The sequence below is a fragment of the Bos mutus genome, chromosome 4 (assembly GCF_027580195.1).
Source record: "Bos mutus isolate GX-2022 chromosome 4, NWIPB_WYAK_1.1, whole genome shotgun sequence".
Lineage (NCBI taxonomy): Eukaryota > Metazoa > Chordata > Mammalia > Artiodactyla > Bovidae > Bos > Bos mutus.
Genome location: NC_091620.1, coordinates 18,866,664 through 18,891,214, shown reverse-complemented (window position 1 = coordinate 18,891,214; position 24,551 = coordinate 18,866,664). Strand labels below are relative to the sequence as shown.

At 39.5% G+C, this 24,551-nt stretch overlaps 1 pseudogene; it reads left to right on the top strand.

Moving 5' to 3' along the window:
* The first annotated feature begins 20,803 nt into the window (after positions 1–20,803).
* The window catches only part of LOC102277791 (olfactory receptor 9A1-like), a 29,745-nt pseudogene continuing 25,997 nt past the window's right edge, over positions 20,804–24,551 (top strand).

The window sequence follows — 24,551 nt, the reverse complement described above, 5'->3', positions numbered from 1 at the left end:
CCAGGAGAAATATCAGTAACCTCAGATATGCAGATGACACCACCCTTATGGCAGAAAGTGAAGAGGAACTAAAAAGCCTCTTGATGAAAGTGAAAGAGGAGAGTGAAAAAGTTTGCTTAAAGCTCAACATTCAGAAAACGAAGATCAAGGCATCCGGTCCCATCACTTTATGACAAATAGATGGGGAAACAGTGGAAACAGTGTCAGACTTTATTTTTTTGGGCTCCAAAATCACTGTAGATGGTGACTACAGCCATGAAATTAAACGACGCTTACTCCTTGGAAGGAAAGTTACGGCCAACCTAGATAGCATATTGAAAAGCAGAGACATTACTTTGCCAACAAAGGTCCATCTAGTCAAGGCTATGGTTTTTCCAGTGGTCATGTATGCATGTGAGAGTTGGACTGTGAAGAAGGCTGAGCACCGAAGAAGTGATGCTTTTGAACTGTGGTGTTGGAGAAGATTCTTGAGACTCCCTTGGACTGCAAAGAGATCCAACCAGTCCATTCTGAAGGAGATCAGTCCTGGGTGTTCTTTGGAAGGAATGATGCTAAAACTGAAACTCCAGTACTTTGGCCACCTCATGTGAAGAGTTGACTCATTGGAAAAGACTCTAATGCTGGGAGGGATTGGGGGCAGGAGGAGAAGGGGACGACGGAGCATGAGATGGCTGGATGGCATCACCGACTTGATGGACGTGGGTTTGAGTAAACTCCGGGAGTTGGTGATGGACAGGGAGGCCTGGCGTGCTGCAATTCATGGGGTCGCGGGGAGTCAGACAGGACTGAGCGACTGAACTGAACTGAATAGATATAGACATATTTAGATTGTCTATTTCTTCTTGTGTTTTGGCAGAGTATATCTTAGACAGAATTCATCTAGGTTTTCATGTTTGTAGGCAAAGAGTTGTTTATAGTATTCCTTAATAGTCCTTTTGGACTTCCAGGTGGTACAGTGGTAAAGAATCCACATGATGATGCTGGAGACATGGGAGATGTGGGTTTGATCCCTGGGTCAAGAATCTCCCCTAGAGTAGGAAATGGCAACCCACTCCTGTATTCTCGCTTAGAAAATTCGGTGGACAGAGAAGTGTGGTAGCTACAGTTCATGGGGTTGCAAAGACTCAGACATGACCCAGCATTCTCGCTAACAAGAGATGATCTGGATTCAGGATAGATTGTGGGAGTTAAATAAGAATTAGAGTTATGTGCTGGAATTAGAACATTGCCTATGCAAGTGTTTTGCCACTTTTTGACCATAAGAACTCCTCTTAGTCTTATTAATAAAACATGATGTATTAACATCATATATCTTGAGAGTCCCTTGGACTGCAAGGAGATCAAACCAGTCAATCCCAAAGGAAATCAACCCTGAATATTCATTGGAAGGACCAATGCTGAAGCTGAAGCTCCAATATTTTGGCCACCTGATGCAAAGAGCTGACTCAGTGGAAAAGACCCTGATGCTGGAAAGACTACAGGATAAGATGGTTAGATATTATTACTGACACAACAAACATGAATCTGTGCAAACTCCAGGAGGCAGTGAAGGACAGGGAAACCTGGTGTGCTTCAGTCTATGGGGTTGCAGAGTCAGACACGACTTAGTGACTGAACAACAACATTAACATCATAAAAAGATTCAAAGTATTTTAAGACTAAAAGGTGTTCTTATGCTAAAAAAAGTTGCGAAGCAGGTGGCACTAGTGGTAAAGAATCCACCTGCCAATGCAGGAGATGCAAGAGACGCCGGTCTGATCTCTGGGTTGGGAAGATGCCCTGGAGTAGGAAATGGCAACGCACTGCAGTATTCTTGCCTGGAGAATCCCATGGACAGAGGAGCCTGGTGGGCAACAGTCCATGGGGTTGCAGAGAGTCAGATATTACTGAAACAACTAAGCATGGATTCATGCATGCATGGCAGAAACCAATTAGTATTCAACAGATTTAAAAAATGCATGCATGTATATATTTGGACAGAAGTATACATGTCTGTATACATAATATTAGCCTTTAGTGATGATGCTTGTTTCATATATGAATCCATAAAATCCTTGCATTAATTTCAGAGCCTTCCTGTGGCCCCTTGCATGCAAAGTGAGTTTTACTCTAATCTGTCATTAATTCATTTATATAATACCTATGTATTGAGTTTATACTGTGTGCTGGGAATTATGCTGAATGCTTGGGGATATTGCATAAATCATTGTTCTTTTACTACTTATTAGATGAAAACCCATAGACCAGTAATATAAATTGATATAGCAAGAGAAACCCCAGTTGGAACATAGATTTTTTAAAAAAAGAAATAGTTTTATATTTTCCTGTTTCCTTTCCTGAACTGGAAAAAGCAATATTTGACCTAACTTGTTGAACCCACTAACCAGATGCCACCAAGAACACCACCAAGAGTTTTTTTAAGTGAGGTTTTTTTAACTTTATGCAGTAGGGACAACACACTCCAGAGAACCTCATGTGTCCCAGTACAGGGAACTTGGGAGGAGCATCTTAAATGGTTTGATGGATAATTTGGAAGATGGAGTTAGAGAAATGGAGTCAGTTCAGAATTCGGTGTTGTCAAGAAGGAACATTCTGACTCTAATTAGGGTATCCTAACCCTAGTTGACTAGACTATCCATCTAATCAAGGCTATGGTTTTTCCAGTGGTCACGTATGGACGTGAGAGTTGGACTGTGAAGAAAGCTGAGCACCAAAGAATTGATGCTTTTGAACTGTGGTATTGGAGAAGACTCTTGAGAGTCCCTTGGACTGCAAGGAGATCCAACCAGTCCATTCTGAAGGAGATCAGCCCTGGGATTTCTTTGGAAGGAATGATGCTGAAGCTGAAACTCCAGTACTTTGGCCACCTCATGCGAAGAGTTGACTCATTGGAAAAGATTCTGATGCTGGGAGGGATTGGGGGCAGGAGGAGAAGGGGATGACAGAGGATGAGATGGCTGGATGGCATCACTGACTTGATGGCTGTGAGTTTGAGTGAACTCCGGGAGTTGGTGATGGACAGGGAGGCCTGGCGTGCTGCGATTCATGGGGTCGCAAAGAGTCGGACATGACTGAGTGACTGAACTGAACTGAACTGAACCCTAATTGGGTACTTCAAATGTTTTAATTAGTAGGTAAGAGGATTAAATTAGGGTTGGAGCTGTCACTGATAAAGAAGTAGCAATAATGCAAAAAAAGGGTGATATCAGTCAGTATCCAATGTTTAGTTGTTTGGTAGGTAATGGAGAGGCTTTGTCTGTATCTTTTTCTGAGTATTAGTTTGCAATTTATCAGTATAAAAATATTCTTGAAACTGCCATAGTGTAAAATAACACTTATTGAACACACATTATATGCATTATTTGCCAAACATTCTTTCAAGTGATTTACATACATTAATGCATTCAATTTTCACAGCAATCTTAGGAGAGAAGTTCGTTTGTGATTTCAGTGTACAAATAAGGAGATTAAGGTACAGAGATCTACCTAATTTGTACAAGTTCCTACTACTGGTAAGGATAGAGCTAGAATTTGAATCCAGATAATCTGTTTCCAGAGAATAAGTACTGACCTATATTTACATGCCCATCTGTTTAGAATATCTCTCCCTATATTTTCATGCCAGAATTAAAGTTTTAATTTTGGTTAACTAATGAACTTATTGCTGTTGGAGTCACACTGACTGGTCTCTGAGCATCCCTGCAGTGTGCTGGTAGGAAAAGTCAGGGAGCTGCAGGACAGGCTGCGTGACTGTGACTGTGGATTCAACCAAGAAGGCTTAAGCCTTTGGGAGATTGGAAATGAGCTAAGTCATCCTGGGAAACTGCAGACAGGGCGAAGAAAAGCGGGAGATCGTGTGGAGGAGAAGGATGTACATGGGATTTGGAATCAGGTAGACTGAAATTGGGATGCTTGAACAAACCATCATTTACTAGTTGTATGACCTTAAGTATATTTCCTAAGGTTAAGTTCTTACTTTGTAAAATAATATAAAATGTACCCACTTTATCTTGTTTCCTGTGAAAATTAAAAAAAAATTTTAAGTACTTAAAGTGCTTAGTGCGGCTGCATAGGTGGTTCAGTGGTAAATAATCCACTTGCCAGTATAAGAGACCTGGGTTCAATCCCTGGTTTGGGAAGATACCCTGGAGGAGGAAGTGGTAACCCATTCTAGTATTCTTACAGAGAGGCCTTGTGGGCTACAGTCCATGGGATCTCAAAAGAGTCGGACACAACTGAGTGACGAAACAACAATAACAAACTGCTTAGTACAGTGTTTGTACAGTGTGCGATTCTAGTACCATGAAGTGAAAAGTGAAAAACTGGAGTAGGTTGCCATTTCCTTCGCCAGGAGTACTTCCTGAACCAGGAATTGAACCCATGTCCCTAACACTGACAGGTAGATTCTTTACCACTAAACCACCTGGGAAATCCCACTAAGTACTTTGAGTTCAGTTCAGTCACTCAGTGGTGTCCGACTCTTTGCGACCCCATGAACCACAGCACGCCAGGCCTCTCTGTCCATCACCAACTCCTGGAGTCCACCTAAACCCATGTCTATTGAGTCAGTGATGCCATCCAACCATCTCATCCTCTGTTGTCCCCTTCTCCTCCTGTCCTCAATCTTTCCCAGCATCAGGGTCTTTTCAAATGAGTCAGCTCTTCGCATCAGGTGGCCAAAGTATTGGAGTTTCAGCTTCAATATCAGTCCTACCAATGAACACCCAGGACTGATCTGATCTCCTATAGGATGGACTGGTTGGATCTCCTGCAGTCCAAGGGACTCTCAAGAGTCTTCTCCAATACCACAGTTCAAAAGCATCCATTTTTCGGTGCTCAGCTTTCTTTATAGTCCAAGTCTTACATCCATACATGTCCGCTGGAAAAACCATAGCCTTGACTAGACGGACCTTTGTTGACAAAGTAATGTCTCTGCTTTTTAATATGCTATCTAGGTTGGTCATAACTTGCTTTCCAAGGAGTAAGTGTCTTTTATTTTCATGGATGCAGTCATCATCTGCAGTGGTTTTGGAGCCCAAAGAAATAAAGTCTGACACTGTTTCCACTATTTCCCCATCTATTTCCCATGAAGTGATGGGACCGGATGCCATGATCTTAGTTTTCTGCATGTTGAGCTTTAAGCCAACTTTTTCACTCTCCTCTTTCACTTTCATCAAGAGGCTCTTTAGTTCTTCACTTTCTGCCATAAGGGTGGTGTCATCTGCATATCTGAGGTTATTGATATTTCTCCCTGCAATCTTGATTCCAGCTTGTGCTTCTTCCAGCCCAGCATTTCTCATGATGTACTCTGCATATAAGTTAAATAAGCAGGGTGACAATATGGAGCCTTGACATACTCCTTTTCCTATTTGGAACCAGTCTGTTGTTCCATGTCCAGTTCTAACTGTTGTTTCTTGACCTACATACATGTTTCTCAAGAGGCAGGTCAGCTGGTCTGGTATTCCCATCTCTTTCAGAATTTTCCACAGTTTATTGTGATCCACACAGTCAAAGGCTTTGGCATAGTCAATAAAGCAGAAATAGATGTTTTTCTGGAACTCTCTTGCTTTTTCGATGATCCAGTGGATGTTGGCAATTTGATCTCTGGTTCCTCTGCCTTTTCTAAAACCAGCTTGGACATCTGGAAGTTCACAGTTCATGTATTGCTGAAGCCTGGCTTGGAGAATTTTGAGTATTATTTTACTAGCATGTGAGATGAGTGCAATTGTACAGTAGTTTGAGCTTTCTTTGGCGTTGCCTTTCTTTGGGATTGGAATGAAAACTGACCTTTTCCAGTCCTGTGGGCACTGCTGAGTTTTCCAAATTTGCTGTCATATTGAGTGCAGCACTTTACAGCATCATCTTTCAGGATTTGAAATAGCTCAACTGGAGTTCCATCACCTCCACTAGCTTTGTTCGTAGTGATGCTTCCTAAGGCCCAATTGACTTCACATTCCAGGATGTCTGGCTCTAGGTGTGTGATCATACTATCATGAGTATCTGGGTCGTGAAGATCTTTTTGGTACAGTTCTGTGTATTCTTGCCACCTCTTCTTAATATCTTCTGCTTCTGTTAGGTCCATACCATTTCTGTCCTTTATTGAGCCCATCTTTGCATGAAATGTTCCTTTGGTATCTCTAATTTTCTTGAAGAGATCTCTAGTCTTTCCCATTCTGTTGTTTTCTTCTATTTCTTTGCATTGATCGCTGAGGAAGGCTTTCTTACCTCTCCTTGCTATTCTTTGGAACTCTGCATTCAAATGGGTATATCTCTCCTTTTCTTCTTTGCTTTTGGCTTCTCTTCATTTCACAGCTATTTGTAAGGCCTCCCCAGACAGCCATTTTGCTTTTATATATTTCTTTTCCTTGGGGATGGTCTTGATTCCTATCTCCTGTACAATGTCATGAACCTCTGTCCCTAGTTCTTCAGGCACTCTGTCCATCAGATCTAGTCCCTTAAATCTATTTCTCACTTCCAGTATATAGTCATAAGGGATTTGATTTAGGTCATACCTGAATGGTCTAGTGGTTTTCTCCACTTTCTTCAATTGAAGTCTGAATTTGGCAATAAGGAGTTCATGATCTGAGCCACAGTCAGCTCCTGGTCTTGTTTTTGCTGACTGTATAGAACTTCTTCATCTTTCGTTGCAAAGAATATAATCAATCTGATTTTGGTGTCAACCATCTGGTGATGTCCATGTGTAGTGTCTTCTCGTGTTGTTGGAAGAGGGTGTTTGCTATGACTAGTAGGTTCTCTTGGCAGAACTCTATTAAGTCTTTGCCCTGCTTCATTCTGTACTCCAAGGCCAAATTTGCCTGTTACTCCAGGTGTTTCTTGACTTCCTACTTTTGCATTCCAGACCCCTATAATGAACAGGACATCTTTTTTGGGTATTAGTTCTAGAAGGTCTTGTAGGTCTTCATAGAACTGTTCAACTTCACCTTCTTCAGCATTACTGGTCAGGGCATACATAGACTTGGATTACGTGATATTAAATGGTTTGCCTTGGAAACGAACAGATCATTCTGTCGTTTTTGAGATTGCATTTTAGATACTTTAAAAATACATTTTTTAAAATTTTCACAGGAAATAAAAAGGTGAAGTGGATGCAGTTTATATTATTTTACAAAGTAAGAACTTAACCTCAGGAAATTTACTTAAAGTCATATAACTAGTAAATGATGGTTGTTTCAAGGATTCTGACTTCAGTCTATCTGAGTCCAATACCCGTATATGTCCTTCTCCTCTGCATTATCTCCCTGCTTCTCTTTAGAAGGAAATGGCAGCTCACTCCAGTGTTCTTGCCTGGGAAATCCCAGGGACAGAGGAGCCTGGTGGGCTACAGTCCATGGGGTCACAAAAGAGTCAGACATCACTGAGCGACTAAGCAGCAATAACAAAGTGCTTGGTACAGTCTTTGTACAGTATGGGACTCAGTACCATAGGGTAGGCTAAGTGATCAATGTGGTAAATATTGATACTATCTGACACTGGTGTCTTAAAATCTCCATAACCATGCCAGTTCCCTTTAACCAGCTGTGTTATATCCCAGTGATTCTTCTCTTTGTGTGTTTCAGGTGTTATTTCAGTTTTTGTTGAAGATACTGCAGACCTAAACAATCTTTTCTATTTATTATATCTGAAATCCAGTTACAAGTCCTGTATGGGGACTCTGATTGCTCCTCAGTGGGTGATAACGGCAGCACACTGCTTCTTACCGTAAGTGGTGGGGAATGTTCTACTCTATTAAGGCTTCCAGGCTGAGGCTCAACACTCCTGTGGAAATTGTATAGAACTTGTGCTAGTCAGGAATTCTTAATGATTTGATGGTAAAGGGGAGCTCAAGTACACAGATAAAATTTAACTACACGTTCTTATGTTTAACATGTCCAGAAAGGAAACAGTTTTATGGTATAGAACAATATTTCATATACACATAAAAATAAACCTGCACATTGTTCTTAACATTTTTAAGATTCATCCAAAACTGTTAGATGTGACTGTATTTCATTTTTCATTGCTGTATAATTTTTCAATGTGAATGTCACACAGTTTGGTTCATTCTTTTCTTGATAGATGTTTCAGTTATTTCTAGCATTCTGCTATTTTGAAGTATTACTGTAAACATACTTGTACCATGTACCTTAGAACTTTTTCTTGTGTATGTATCTGTGAGAGATATTCTGTATCTATATATGTATTGGTATCACAACATATTGATTTGTATCTGTAAGTACACCTCTTGGTATATAAATAGAATATATAACAAGGAGTGGAATTTCTTGGTTGTAGAGCTTGCAAATGTTTATCTTTACACACCCTCCAGCAATTTATGAGTTCTTCCAACATTGGGTATTGTCAAGCTCTTTAATTTTTTTGCTGATTAAGTGTCAATTATCTTAATTGTGTTACTTTGACTAGTAGTGATGATCAACATCCTTCCTCCCCCTCCCCCTCTTCCTTCTCCTGACAATAATGTATCTTTTGGGAAATACTCTTTTTTGTCTTTCGAACATTTTGTGTATTGTAAAAATACTGCTTCATAGGATTTCTATAAGTGCTCTAGATATTAGTCGTTTGTCAGTTATACATGTTGAAAATATCTTCCACTCTGTGGCTTTATCTTCTCTTTATGGTGTATTTTCATGCATAAAAGTTCTTAATGTCAAAAAAAAGGAAATATATAAATAAATAAATATTTATAAATAATAAATAATATATATATATATAAATAAATTAGAAACCCACATGGTACTTTGCAACTAATGTTTAAGACATATATACAAACATATAAAGCATGCAAGCTTTCAATGAAAAAATAAGTGATTCATTAATGTAAAAAGAGTTCTTAACTTCAGTATAATTAAATTTAAAACTTGAATTATCAGTCTTTATTTGTGGTTATTGATCATTGTGCCCAGTTGAAAATATCTTTTATGATCATAAGCAGAAAGATATTCCTTTACATTTACTTCTAAAGATTTTAAAGCTTTGACTTTAATATTTAAATTTTTTGTATAATTTGGAATTGATTTTTGTGAATGATGTGAAGTAGGGATCCAATTTTATTTTTTTTAACGTATTAAGCAAAATATCCAAATATCATTTGTAAGTAGTCCCTTCTTTCTGCACTGATCTACAGTATCTGTTTGTTGTCTATCAAATTTCTATCTGTCCATGGGTCTGTTTCTGGGCTGTCATTGCTGCTCCATTGGTTTATTTAGTATAGGCTGCAGTGCCTTAATAATTATGACTTTATCATAATTTGTGGTGTATGATGTGGTTGGCCAGCCATCTTATTCTTCATCAGGAATGCTTAGGAATTCTTTTACATAAATTTAAAAATCAACTTGTTGCATTCTATGAAAAGTTCTATTGGGATTTACTTGGAAGTGCTTTGACTTTTTATATCAGTTGGATGGTAATATCACTAATTATTAAAGAAATGCAAATCAAAACCGCAATGAGATATTACTCATACCTGTCAGAATGGTCATGATGAAAAAAGGTACAAATAACAAATGTTGGAGAGGATGTGGAGCAAAGAGGACTCATATACACTATTCGTGGGAATGTGAATTGGTGTGCCAGTGTGGAAAACATCATGGAGTTTCTCAAAATACTAAAAATAAAACTGTAACATGATCCAGCAATTCCATTCCTGGGCAAATATCCAGAAAAAATGAAAACAGTAATTAAAAAAGATACCTGCACCCCCAATGTTCATAGAAGCATGATTTACAGTAGCCAAGATATGGAAGCAACCCAAGCGTCCATCAACAGTTGAATGGATAAAGAAATTGTGAGATATATATCTATATATATCTATATATATATGTCCACATATATATATTCAATGAGAAGTTACTGAGGCATAAACAGAAGGAATTCTGCCATTTGCAGCAACATGGATGGACCTAGAGAATATTATGCTTAGTCAGATAAGTCAGAGAAAGACAAATATGATTTGACTTAAATGTGGAATCTAAAAAATAATACATGAGTGTATACACAAAACAGAAACAGACTCCCAGATATAGAAAACAAGCTGGGATTTACCAGAGGGGGAACAGATGGAGGAAGGGGGAAAGTAGGTGTATGGATTAACAGATACAGACTACTGTGTTTGAAATACATATGCAACAAGGATATATTGTATAGAATAGGGAGTTACAGCCATTACCTTTTAATGACTATGAATGGAGAATAATCTGTAAAAATACTGAATCACTATCTTGTACACTTGAAACTAATATAATATTGTAAATCAAATATACTTCAATAAAAAGAAATAAAATAGAATTTCCACTTGATTAAATCTTCCATTTGTAAGTTTAGAATTTTGGGAGTGAATTTTCTAAATTTTCCCAAATTAAAAAAAGTGTTTTGATAAGGAAACTCCTTCCACTGTTGGTTGATGGGGATGTGAATTGGTACAGCCATAATAGAAGGCAGCATGGAGGATCCTTAAAAGATTAAAAGTAGAGTTACCATATGACCTAGCAATCCTACTCCTGGGCATATATCCAAAAGACAAAAACTCTAATCCTAAAAGATATATGCACCCCATTGTTCATAGCAGCATTATTTATTGTACAATAATCAAGATATGGAAGCAACCTAAATGTCCAATGAAAGATGAATAGATAAAGATGTGGTATAGCGATATAAAACGGAATATTCAGTTCAGTTCAGTCACTCAGTCGTGTCCGACTCTTTGCAACCCCATGAATCGCAGCACTCCAGGCCTCCCTGTCCATCACCAACTCCCGGAGTTCACTCAAACTCATGTCCATCGAGTAGGTGATGCCATCCAGCCATCTCATCCTGTGTCGTTCCCTTCTCCTCCTGCCCCCAATCCCTCCCAGCATCAGTCTTTTCTAATGAGTCAACTCTTCGCACGAGGTGGCCAAAGTATTGGAGTTTCATACTCAGCCATAAAAAGAATGAAATAATGCCATTTGCAGCAACATGGATGGACCTAGAGATTATCATACTAAGTGAAGTAAGACAAAGACAAAGATCATATGATATCGCTTATTGTGGATTCCAAAAAATATTACAAATGAACTTATATAAAAAACAGAAATAGATCCACAGATGTAGAAAACAAACTTATGGTTACCAAAGGGGAAATGTAAGGAGGGATAAATGAGGAGTTTTGGATGAACAGATACACACTACTGTTTTGTGGTCTGAGAATGTGATCTATGTGATACTGATTCTTTGAAAATCATTGAGACTTAGTTTTGGGACTAGCATGGAGTCAATTTTTATAAATGTTTCTTGTGTGCTTGAAAGAAAGTGTACTCTCTAATTTTATGGGTGAAAGTTTTATGTATGTTCAGTATATCTAGTATATCAAACTTTTAAATTATGTAGTTCAAATCTTCTATATCCTTTCTTTTTTTTTTTTTTTTGCTTGAAACCAGGAAATGAGAGGATTGTGTTGAAATTATTCCTCTGTGTTAGTAGACTGGTCAAAATAGTTCTATGAATTTATTTTTATTACTTTTTGTTTTTTAAAAATATATTTTAGGCTATTTTATTTGGTATCTATAAATTTAGGTACATTTATAAATTTAGGTACTTGGTACATTCCTGGTAAAATCAAACCTGTTATTATATGTCATTTGTTTCTCTCATACAATTAATATGTTTTATCTTAAAACCTATTTTTGTCAGTTTTTAATACACCAACCCTGGTTTTCTTTTGGTTACTGTTGTCCTGGTATATCATGTTTACATCTTTTCTTTTCCACCTTTCTGTATCCTTTTGATTTAAGCATGTATCTTAATTTATATATAGGAGGACTTAAAAAAAATGTAATACCATAATTTGTCTTTTAATTGGTGAATTTAGACCATTTGTGGTTATTTTGATTATTGCTATGTTTATATTTGCTCTTTACCTATTTTGAATTTCTACTGTATTTTGTTTGGGTAAAAATACTTTTGCTTTCTTGTTAGATTAGTAATTTAGATAACTTTAAAATTTTCCTTTTTTTTCTATTCTTTCAGTTATTACTTTGTAAATTTTAATGGCTTCCCTGGTGGCTCAGCTGGTAAAGAATCCACTTGCAATGCGGGACACCTGGGTTCGATCCCTGGGTTGGGAAAATCCCTTGGAGAAGGGAACGGCTACCCACTGTAGTATTCTGGCTTGGAGAATTCCATGGACTGTATAGTCCATGGGGTCACAAAGAGCAGGACATGTCTGACTTTCACTTTCACTTTTCAAATTTTAATATGAATATTTAATAAAGTCTTAAGTTAAACAATATCCTGATGTTCATCCTAAACTCCTTCTCAGTTACTTTCCACTCATATTTCTCAGAGGCACCTACGCTTCTGGTACTTTTTCACCATAATTTAGTTTTCTGAAACATTATTTATTTTATTTTTGGTTGTGCTGGGTCTTCGTTGGGGCAAGTGGGCTTTCTCTAGTTGCAGCGAATGGAGGCCACTCTTTGTTGCAGTGCGTGGGTTTCTCATTGTGGAGCGTGGGCTCTAGAGCACAGTGGTTGTGGTGTACGGGCTCAGTTGTCCCGCGGCATGTGCGATCTTCCCGGACTCGGGATCACACTGGTGTCTCTTGCATGGTCAGACGGATTCTTTACCACTGAGCCATCAGGAAAGCCCTCCTCCATGCCACAGAGTTGTTTTAAGCTGAAATTCACTTACCATAATTTGCCCAAGAATCATCTGTTTACTTACGAATTTTCTTCAATATAAGTAGACTTCTAAATTATAAATATATTTTACGATGCTATTGTTGTTCAGTTGCAAAGTTGTGTCTGACTCTTTGCAATCCCATGGACTGCAGCATGCCAAGCTCCCCTGTCCTTCACTATTTTCTGGAGTGCTCAAACTCCATGTCCATTAAGTCAGTGATGCTATCTAACCATCTCATCCTCTGCCGTCCCCTTCTCCTTTTGCATTCAGTCTTTCCCAGCATGAGGGTCTTTTCCAGTGACTTGACTCTTTGCGTCAGGTGGCCAAAGTATTGGAGCTTCAGCTTCAGCATCAGCCCTTCCAATGGATATTCAGGATTGATTTCCTTTAGGATTGACTAGTTTGATCTCCTTGCAGTCCAAGGCACTCTCAAGTCTTCTCCAGCACCACAGTTTTATCTTATAAACTCCCAACAGAGTGACAAGAATAGATTGAGACAAATTATACTGCTGTTAGGAGACAAATAAATTTAGCATTTGAGATTGCAGCAGAAAAGTGGTGTTCAGTACCTGTTGGGGGCCAGAGTGAGGTACTCCGCCCGTGACAAAGGTCATGAGGAAGGAGGCTCGACATACGCAAAGGCGGGATCAAGCCTCAGGAGTCCCCCTGGAACTCCTCGAGCATCTACCCCCATAACCAGAGCCTGCCTACTTTACTACTTTGTGCTCTTACCTACACCTCTGACTTTACGGGGGGGCTGTCCCCCACCACCTCTTTTGGAGAAGGAGTTAACTTAGAGCTCCAGTTTATAATAATTCCTGGGCGTGACAAGAGTGTTTTAACCTACAAACTCCTCTGAAGGTTCTCTGGCCTGCCTGACAGGCTTGTCCGGCCACATGTGATTGCTCACAGCCTCCCAACCGTGAGATGCTTTAAACCCTCTAAAAACAGGTTCTTTAGAGAAGTTAGAAAACTATAAGTATAGTGGGCTAATTAGAAATTGTGTTGGTGAAGGGTTTTTCATTTGTTGAGCCAATGTTTGTTGCTAAGTCTCCACATCCCCTGCCCTTACACACATTAATGAATATATAGAATTAACCTTTGATATTAATCACGTTAGACCTTAGGCTAAGTAAATTCTTTCCTTAACTAAAACCCACTACACCCTCACCCTGTAGGAATGTAACTTTATTTGGGTGGCGTCTGTTTTGAGAATAATCAGCCCTGGAGAAATAAGTGTCCTGATTGACTGACCTCTGTCACAAGGAGAGGGTCGTAAATTGTCAGCAGGCCGCCCTGGCCAGAAGATGATGTAACACCCCTAAGACCTCTGTATACATTTGTGTGAAGCACCTGACTTTAATAAAAGTCAGGACTGCTGTCCCCACGTGACTTTTGTATAACATCTTAGTGTATAAAAACAGACTCTGGAAAATAAAGAATTGGGATCAGTTTCTCGAAATACTGGTCTCCCCATGTCGCTCTCTCTCTCACTCTGGTTGAGTCTCCATCTGGGCGGCGGAACCCACCATGCTTACTAATTTTGCCTGGGCTTCTAAGATCCGACCGGGGAGGCCTCAGTGTCTCCTCTCCTTCGGGAGAATGGAAGGGCGCCTGCGGCCTACACGTAAGTGGTGCAAGCTTCTTGTCTTGAAGTTTTATTGGTCCCCAGCGTAAACCAAGCTACTCAGCCTCTTTTCTCCACTGAATTTTCCTACTGAGCTATCCTTATTCTATTACTCTTTATATCTTTAATTAATATCTAATTGAAGCTATCGTATCCTGATCCTCGCCTACGCCGTCTCTCCTTCGAATACCCTGGATCAGCCGGGGCTGGTCCCCGCCAGGTGGCGCCCGAGACAGGGATTTTCGAAGGTAAGCTCCCCAAAGCAATCAGAGCCATCAGCCCTATTGCTCCCCGTTCTCGGAACAACTGGGTTATCAGCCCTCTTGTTCCCCCACGGAGCAGTTTGGGTGACCAGCCCTACTGCTCCTCCCTCGGAACAGTTTGGGCCATCAGCCTACTGTTCCTCCCCCGGAACAATCTGGGTCATCAGCCCTATTGTTCTTCCAGGGTTCGGGACGGCTAGGACCCCACTCGAGGGTGCCGCGGACCCCCCTGTAGGATAGACAGGGCGAGAGGAGTGGGAAGTGTTGAAAGTGTTAAAGAGTTAGAGTTAGAGAGAAAAAATGGTTTCTGAAGTTAAAAGGCCAAAGAAAAGCCCGATCTTTTGAAAGCTAAAAGCTTTATCTTCTATTATATTTAACTTTCTGACATGGATAACACTGAAACTAAGAATGGCAACTCTTTATACAAGTAATCTTGAAACTGTTAAAGAAGCTACTGTTAATTTAGATACTTGGGTGAAGGTGAAAAAAACAACTAAACACTTATCCTATAAATATGATTAAAAATGTTCTGGATCCTCGTCATGAGGCTGTGGGATGACCTATGGGAGAGGCTATAGCGGTGGATGGTAGTGGGTCTCCACCTTCTGTGCAGATCATATTTTCTGCCATTGACAAGGAAAAGGAGGGACACTGTGCTCTACCTCCCGAGGAGTGAGAGGGCTTACAGGACGCTGCGGCCGGGCGCCTGGCGAGCCCCTCTCCTCTACACAAACCTTTAAAAATTTATCCAACAATTTCTGATTTAAGGCGACTACTCCACCTCTGCTTGCACCTCCCAGGGCCTAAAAATTCCCCAGTTTACATCCAAAGCCTCCCAGAGCATTGCCTAAGGTTGAAAAAGATTAAAAAGTTTTATTTTTAAAGAAAGGAGCTTTTAAAAAATACACAATATACAGAGCCTGCTCCTTGCAGAAAAACCCCCTCAGGGGGGCTTCACCCAAGCAAAAAAAAAAAAAAGAGAGAAAGAGAGAAAAATAAAAAGAAAAAAGAAAAAAGGTGAAAAAGAAAAAAGGAAAGAAAATAGAGAAAGATCTAAAGATAGAAAAAGAACTAAAGAGTGAAAAGGAGAGAGGAACGGAGGAGGAAGGAATCAGGGAATGCAGCAAGATAGAAAAAGGAAAAAAGGAAGTTAGAAAAAGAGATACAGAGAAAAAGAGAAGGAGGAGGAAAGAAAAAGTTAGAAAGAGGGTAAAGGAAAAGAAACGAAATAAAGAGAAGGTAGTAAGAAGGAAGAAGGGAGAATGAAAGAGGGAAACAAAAAGGAAATGATAGAAAGTAAAAGAGAATAGAAGAGGAAGGAAAAAAGATAGAGTGAGGGAAAGAAAACTTGAGAAAGATTTAAAGAGAAGAAGTAAGAAAAAATCAGCAGAGGAGAGGAGAGGACTTACAGGACACTGTGGCCAGACGCCCTGGCGAGCTACCTCCCCCTCTGTGCAAACTTTTAAAAAAACGTATCCACCACTTTCTGATTTGGGGCGATAGCCGCCGCCTCCGTTTGCGCCTTCCAGGGCCCAAGAGTTCCCCACTTTGCCCCCAAAGCCTCTCAAAGTGTTGCCTAAGCCTGAAAAAGATAAAAAGTTTTTTAAACAGTGGAGCTTTTAAAACAGACTGCATGCACAATATGCAGAGCGTGCTCCTTGGAGAAAACCCCCTCAGGGGGGTCTCACCCAGGCTAAGAGAAAAGCCAAACGGTAAGGGGATTTAGCAACAATATTAACCCTTGACGAGGTTACTCCAATTCCAACGGGAGTGGCTGGCCCCCTACCTGAGGGCATTGTAGGACTTGTGCTAGGGCGTAGCTCGCTTTCTTAAAAAAAAAAAAAAAAAAAAAAAAAGAAAAAAAAGAAAAAGAATAAATAAATAAATAAAAAGAAAAGAAAATTTTGGTGGTGTATGGTGTAGTAGATTCTGATTATATTGAGAAATTAAAGTTTTGACCTCACCGCCTACTAAAACTGTGCAAATTAATAAAGGTCAAAGAATAACCCAGCTTTTGCTTTTTACCTTATTATCAGACAAGAAAAACCTTGACTTCTCAAGCTAAGAGCCACAGAACATTTGGATTTAGTGATCTAGCCTTTTGGGTGCAGGAAATTACAGCTCCAAGGCCTTTAAAAGATCTTTTAATTCAAGAAAATAAAATGTCAGGGCTATTAGACACAAGAACAGACGTCTCTTAACATTGCTGGAAAAGACTGGCCTAGTTCCTGGCCCACGTATAATACTGAAAATGAGTTGGTGGGATTAGAGAAAGTGTTATGCGGGGTGAGAATGCTGTAAAAAAAAAAAAAAAAAGGTGAGGGAGAGTTTAAAACCTTGAAGAGTAGTGAGTTCCCTGTTGCTGGAAGTATTCAAGCAAAGATTAGATGGTTGCTTGTCATCTAAAAAGCTATAGACCAGATTTGGTTTACAAAACAATAACTGGAGAAGCTTATAAACATGTTGTGCAACACCTCTTTACTTGCTTCTCATATTTAGGTGTGCCAAAAGTTTTAAAAACTGATAATGCCCCTTTGAAGCTATGGGAGAGATTGTTTACTAACTTTAAATGATTTCCAAAAATTATTAGGGGACATTAATTGAAACGCCTCATTTAAAACTGACTACTGCAGATTTAAAGCCTTTATTTGATTGCTTAAAAATTGATCCTAATTCCAGTTCTAAGAGAAAGTTGACTAATGAGACAGAGTTAGCTCTTGTTGAAGTGTATGAGACTTTAAATGATCAGTTAATTAAGATTAATATTACCAAAAGATAAGATTAAATTATTTTTGCCACGAAACATACACCTACAGGGTGCTTGTGACAAAAAGGCCCATTGGTTCCATCTACCAGTGACCCCAAGAAAAATAGTTATATCTTATCCCAGCTTGGTGGCACAATTAATTATAAAAGGAGGAAAAAAGAAGTGTGGAACTTTTTAGAAAAGAAGTAGCAAATATAGTAATTCCATTCAATAAGGATCAACTGCAAGTCTTTTACAAAATAGTGATGATTGGCAAGTTGCCCTGATAGATTTCAGGGGTCAAATTTTGTTTCATTTGCCCTCAAGCCCCACAGTAGTTAAAAGTTCAAAAATGTTAGATTGGCAGTTTGAGAATACCTGTGGAACTTTCCAACCCTATGTAGTTCCTATGCTCCCCTTTACCCTATGGGGGAGGGACATGCTGTCTCAAATAGGAGGTACTCAGAGAAGGGTTTTCTCAATTTCTTAGTGATCAACAGGCGGTACAATTAATAATACTATATATATTATTATAAATACATAATATAAATATATTTGCCTAATTGCAGTTTGCCTAATTAGGTATGGGTATAAATAAAATATAATAGAGGTATACCTAATTCTATTTATGGATCTATACTTAATTAATCTGTATATAAATTGGTATGTATACTGTATATGCATATTATATATATACTGTATAATCAAATATATATTGCAGTAATATAATGTGTGTGGCTGATATTAATTGGTATGGTTTGATGTGCTGTGATGATATATGCTCTATATACTGTATAATTATATATGTGTGACATGTATTATTGCAGTACATTGGTTTGTGTTGGTTGGTATTAGCTGTGTACGTGTTGTATTGCTGTAATACATATTAATTAACATATTAATTATAAAGATTAATTCAAGTATATTATGTCAATAAGTTTATACTTGTTGCCATGTATAAATACATATATAAATACATTTTGCATTTAGATATATTTGTTTACCAAAATGAGATAAGGTTATACATTTATTATTTAAATTTATACACAGACCTAAACTAAACATTAGACCTAAATTAACATATCCCAAAATTTATGCTGTTAAAATGTAAATTTAAAAATTTAAAGAATTAAATTGACAACTGCTTGACAATTCCTTTGCCATAAAACCCCCATAGGTGTAATTGGGGTGGCCAGACAAAAAATTGGTTTTATAGCAAAACGGCCCCCTAGAGTGGGTCCATCTTCCCGCTCAAACTAAAAAGGTAGTGGCTTCTTATCCGGGATTGATAGCTACTTTGATATTAAAGGAAAAAAGCGGAGCATTAAATTATTTGGTAAAGAGCCATCAGAAGTTGTAATTCCATATAATAAGGAAAACTTGATGCTCTTCTAATGTTTGATGAGGACTGGCAGATTGCCGTAGGAAATTATTTTGGTCAAAATTTTTGCATCATTTACCTTCACATGTTTTGCTAAATTTTATATCCAGACATCCAGTTATTTTTCCTGTCAGATGTAAACAATCTCCTATTCCAAATGCTCAAATAGTTTTTACTGATGGGTCACCAGACGGTAAAGCCTCCATAGTTACTAAAAATCACCAAAAGGTTTTAGAAACATGGAAAACTTCAAACAGCATAGAGGCTTTTGCTATGTTTGCAGATGAAGAATTTAACCTTTATTCTGATTCTCAGTATATTGTCAGGTTGTTTCCACACATTGAAACTGCGGTTTTTGTCTGAAAATAAAACTACCATATTTCATTTGTTAACTAAATTACAGCAACAAATTTGGAAAAGAAATAAAATATTTTTCACTGGACACATTCAGGCTTATTCCGGATTGCCCGGCCCTTTAAATGCCTTTAATGATTTGGCTGACTTAACCAGAAATACAGTGGCTACTGTGATTGAGGAGGCCAGAGCCTCTCACTCACTTCATCATCAATATGCTACTGCCTTAAGATATCAATTCCAAATTCCCAGAGAAACTGCTAGGGAGATTGTGCGTTCTTGCTTATATTGCCCCACTGTTTATAATATAGTCTACCTACGGGAGTTAATCCTCATGGTCTCAAACCTAACGTACTCTGGCAGATGGATGTAACTCATGTCTCTTCATTTGGAAAACTGTCCTTTGTTATACCTTTTCTCATGTCATTATTGCAACGTCTTATACCGGAGAGGCAGTTAAAGATGTTATACAACATCTCTTTACTTGTTTTTCATATTTGGGCCTACCAAAAGCTCTGAAAACTGACAATGCTCCTGCTTACACTTCTAAGTCTTTTCAGGAATTTTGTATAAAGTTTCAAATTAAACATAATACAGGCATCCCTTACAATCCCCGGGGACAAGCCATTGTGGAAAGAGCACATCAAACATTAAAGCTTCAAATTCAAAAATTAAAAGAAGGGGAGTTTAAGTATAGCTCTCCCCATCAAATCTTGCAACATGCTCTTTTTGTAATAAATATTCTAAATGCTGATCTGGCTGGAACTACTGCAATGCTTCGTCATTGATGCCTGGAGCAATTAAATGCAAAGCCATTAGTCAAATGGAAGGACCTTCTCTCAGGACAATGGAAGGGTCCTGACTCATTATTAACTAGCGGTCGAGGATGTGCTTGTATTTTTCCACAGGACGCAGATTCACCAATTTGGGTTCCAGACAGGCCAGGTTCGCGGCGCGCACTCGCTCGCCCCCGCCCACCAGGCAGCCCTCGCCTCTGCGCCTCCAGCCTCGCCCCGCACCCTCCTCGCTGCACCCCGCGACCTAGAGCAAAGAAGTTTGTGCAGCGAGTGAGGGCCAGAGAAGAGAGTGCACCCACAAAGTGCCGACCAGACCAGCGCGACGCCGGCCAGCAGGGGAAACAAGATAAACATCGAGATCCCGGCGAGACTGACAGGGCAGCTGCAGCGTGAACTCCAACCAGAAAATAATTCTACTTATTCTGTTTTAGCTTATCCACCCTCGCCTTATGTTTTCCTTTTTACTAATGACTCCAACAAACTTAATGTAGGCATGAATTATTCAGGTGGACCTAACATAGTGACTTGTGAACAATGTATGCTTTCATCTTATTTAAACCCTCAATGTAATGTTTGCTCCTTTGTGGTGTTACAATGCCCATCCTATCTTATGGTGCCTATATGATAGCTATGGTCTTACTGTGTTACAACAACTGCAGGATTTAATGCGATCGCGACCAGGTTTGTGGTCTTGCTTATCTTAGGAATATCAGCTTTAATAGCAGCAATTAGTTCTGTTACTGCAGCAGCAATATCATTGACTCAACAAGTGCATACTGCCCAATATGTTGATACCATGTTTAAAATTGTCTTTTTAACTCTAGCAACTCAGGAAGCTATAGATAGAAAATTGGAGATGAGAGTAGACGCCTTAGAAGAAGCAATTATGCATATTGGGACTGAGTTACAGGCTTTGAAAGTGAAGATGGCTTTGACGTGCCACGCTGATTACAGGTGGATATGCGTGACATCTTTGAAGGTAAACGAGACAGATTATGAATGGGAAAAGATTAAAAATCATATCTCAGGTGTTTGGAACAGTTCTGATATTGGCCTGGACTTAGGGAAACTTCATAATCAAATACAGACCTTGGAACACTCTCGACTGGATTTTACCGCCACTGGAGCAGCTAATGATTTTTTTAACACCTTCTCTAACTTTATTTCTGGAAAAAATATTCTGTCTAATATCCCTAGTCTCTAATCCTACTTCTCATAATCATTCTTCCTTGTATTGTCAGGATTCTCCGGCAGAGCATTTGGAAGCTCGCGACTGAGCTGCATCTGGTTGTTTTAAGAAATAAAAAAGGGGGAGATGTTGGGGGCCAGAGTGAGGTACTCCGCCCGTGACAAAGGTCATGAGGAAGGAGGCTCGACATACGCAAAGGCGGGATCGAGCCTCAGGAGTCCCCCTGGAACTCCTCGAGCATCTACCCCCATAACCAGAGCCTGCCTACTTTACTACTTTGTGCTCTTACCTACACCTCTGACTTTACGGGGGGCTGTCCCCTTCCACCTCTTTTGGAGAAGGAGTTAACTTAGAGCTCCAGTTTATAATAATTCCTGGGCGTGACAAGAGTGTTTTAACCTACAAACTCCTCTGAAGGTTCTCTGGCCTGCCTGACAGGCTTGTCCGGCCACATGTGATTGCTCACAGCCTCCCAACCGTGAGAGGCACGAGATGCTTTAAACCCTCTAAAAACAGGTTCTTTAGAGAAGTTAGAAAACTATAAGTATAAGTATAGTGGGCTAATTAGAAATTGTGTTGGTGAAGGGTTTTTCATTTGTTGAGCCAATGTTTGTTGCTAAGTCTCCACATCCCCTGCCCTTACACGCATTAATGAATATATAGAATTAACCTTTGATATTAATCACGTTAGACCTTAGGCTAAGTAAATTCTTTCCTTAACTAAAACCCACTACACCCTCACCCTGTAGGAATGTAACTTTATTTGGGTGGCGTCTGTTTTGAGAATAATCAGCCCTGGAGAAATAAGTGTCCTGATTGACTGACCTCTGTCACAAGGAGAGGGTCAGAATTGTCAGCAGGCCGCCCTGGCCAGAAGATGATGTAACACCCCTAAGACCTCTGTATACATTTGTGTGAAGCACCTGACTTTAATAAAAGTCAGGACTGCTGTCCCCACGTGACTTTTGTATAACATCTTAGTGTATAAAAACAGACTCTGGAAAATAAAGAATTGGGATCAGTTTCTCGAAATACTGGTCTCCCCATGTCGCTCTCTCTCTCACTCTGGTTGAGTCTCCATCTGGAGCGCGGAACCCACCATGCTTACTAATTTTGCCTGGGCTTCTAAGATCCGACCGGGGAGGCCTCAGTGTCTCCTCTCCTTCGGGAGAATGGAAGGACGCCTGCGGCCTACGTAAGTGGTGCAAGCTTCTTGTCTTGAAGTTTTATTGGTCCCCCGCGTAAACCAAGCTACTCAGCCTCTTTTCTCCACTGAATTTTCCTACTGAGCTATCCTTATTCTATTACTCTATATCTTTAATTAATATCTAATTGAAGCTATCGTATCCTGATCCTCGCCTACGCCGTCTCTCCTTCGAATACCCTGGATCAGCCGGGGCTGGTCCCCGGCAAGTACCGATATGGTATTTATTTCATTCTTATGGTTGGAGAGACCCCTGAGTGGGAGACTCAGGGGCCTCAGAGAAGTGTCCTGTTCTGAATTTAGAATCTTGAGCCATGTTAGTGAGTGGATTTCAACTGGATCTCAGTGGAACATCCAGTATTTTTGACTCTTATTCTTGTAAAGGACCATCAGAAAACCCTGTTAATTCAGTGAATTTTGACTGAGATGAGTAGAGCATAGCATATTTGGATGATCCTCCCTAGCTTTAAAATATTTCAACTCTCTAAGCTGTTAATTATTTCATTTGTACAGTCTCATATTTCTTGTTTACCCCTAACACCCAAAGAAGTCCACTTACAGAAATTACTTTCAGAGAAACCTTGACTATCCACTTGTACACTTCTTTCAGCTATTTCTGGGTGTCAGATTGAAGCTTCTCCCTGGAAATATGCTAAAATTGGAGACCAAGCTATTGTATGCTTAAGTCCTGGAGGTACCATTCACATTATAGTCTGGGTTAATGGCAACCATAGAGAAGGCTGAGTGCTGAAGAATTGATGCTTTCAAACTGTGGTGTTGGAAAAGACTCTTGAGACAGTCCCTTGGACAGCAATCCTAAAGGAAATCAACCCTGAATATTCATGAGAAGGACTAATACTGAAGCTGAAGCTCCAATACTTTGGCCACCTGATGCGAAGAGCCGACTCATTGGAAAAGACCCTGATGCTGGGAAAGACTGAGGGCAGGAGAAGGGGGTGACAGAAAATGAGATGGTTGTATGGCATCATCAACTCAATAGACATGAGTTGGAGCAAATTCTGTGGGAGACAGTGAAGGATAGGGAAGCCTGGCATGCTGCGGTGCCTGGGGTTGCAAAGGGTTGGACATGACCGAGTAACTGAACAACAACAATAGCAACCCACTACGTTTTATGGCAGACAACCTACCTGACCACAGTGGCAGCTATGCATAAAGGTTTAGATGGACAAAGATGAGAGGAGCTTAAATGGATTACTATGGAAGGAAAGTGCACATGACTGTGTGTGTGTGAGGGAGATAGAAAGAAAGAGAGAGAGATTAGTCTTGTGATATGTGATATGTGATAGTAGATAGTATCAACCTTTTTCTCTCCATTTTCCAGAGATCTCCAGGTTATCTTAACTGGTGGAGCCACCACTTTTCAAGAGTTAATTGGGGAGATTCTGCCTTATGAGGAGGTCATCATTCACCCAAACTTCACTTTCACTTCTCCTAAAAATGATCTTATGCTGATAAAGTTGTCTGTACCTCTCACCTTCTTCTCTACCAGCATGTTTCAGTTGCCTGTTTCCAATTCAAGTGACATTGCAGATTGCTTGGTTTACACCTGGGTGGAGGATAAAAGATCTTTTGGTGAGTGATTGTCAAAAAAGAATAGTTAGCTGTATTCTTGGATATGTTCACATCTTCAGGATCTCTGAGGAGTCAGGGGAAGGAATTGGAACTAATTTTTAAGCATCCAGTTGTAACGGGAGAAATAGAGCAATGGTGTCAGCTCTTTAGAATAGAAGGGGTCATCTCCTTTAGGGCTTTGGGAATCTAATCCTAAATCAATGTGTTGCATGTATGTATCACATTGGTACACACAGCAGAGGGCTGAGGCTCAGGGATTTATGTTTGAGTTTTGGTTCTGCCATTTATTATATGATTACTGAAAGATCCTTTAACTTCTCTGAATCTTAATTTGCAAATTGATGAAAATCATATTTTTCCTTTACCTGCCTGTCAGTGATATGGTTATCACTTACAACAATGACAGATGCTACCATTTGTTGAACACTAATTATGTCCCAGGCACTAAGCATCCTATATGTATTATTCAGTCATCATCATATATCATGTAGATCAGTTTTCTTAGGATTTATATCTTATAAATGAGGAAACTGAGACTCAGGGAGGTTAACTAGTTGTCCAAAGTCATAAACTTCATGATGGCAGAGCTTGGATTCAGATATTGTTTGGAGTGTCTTGGTTGGTACCACACCTTGATGCTGATCATCTTTCAAAGATGATAAATAAACAGGAGGACATGTTTAATCCATGTTCTTTCTCTGCAGTCTATTCTAACTGAAAAG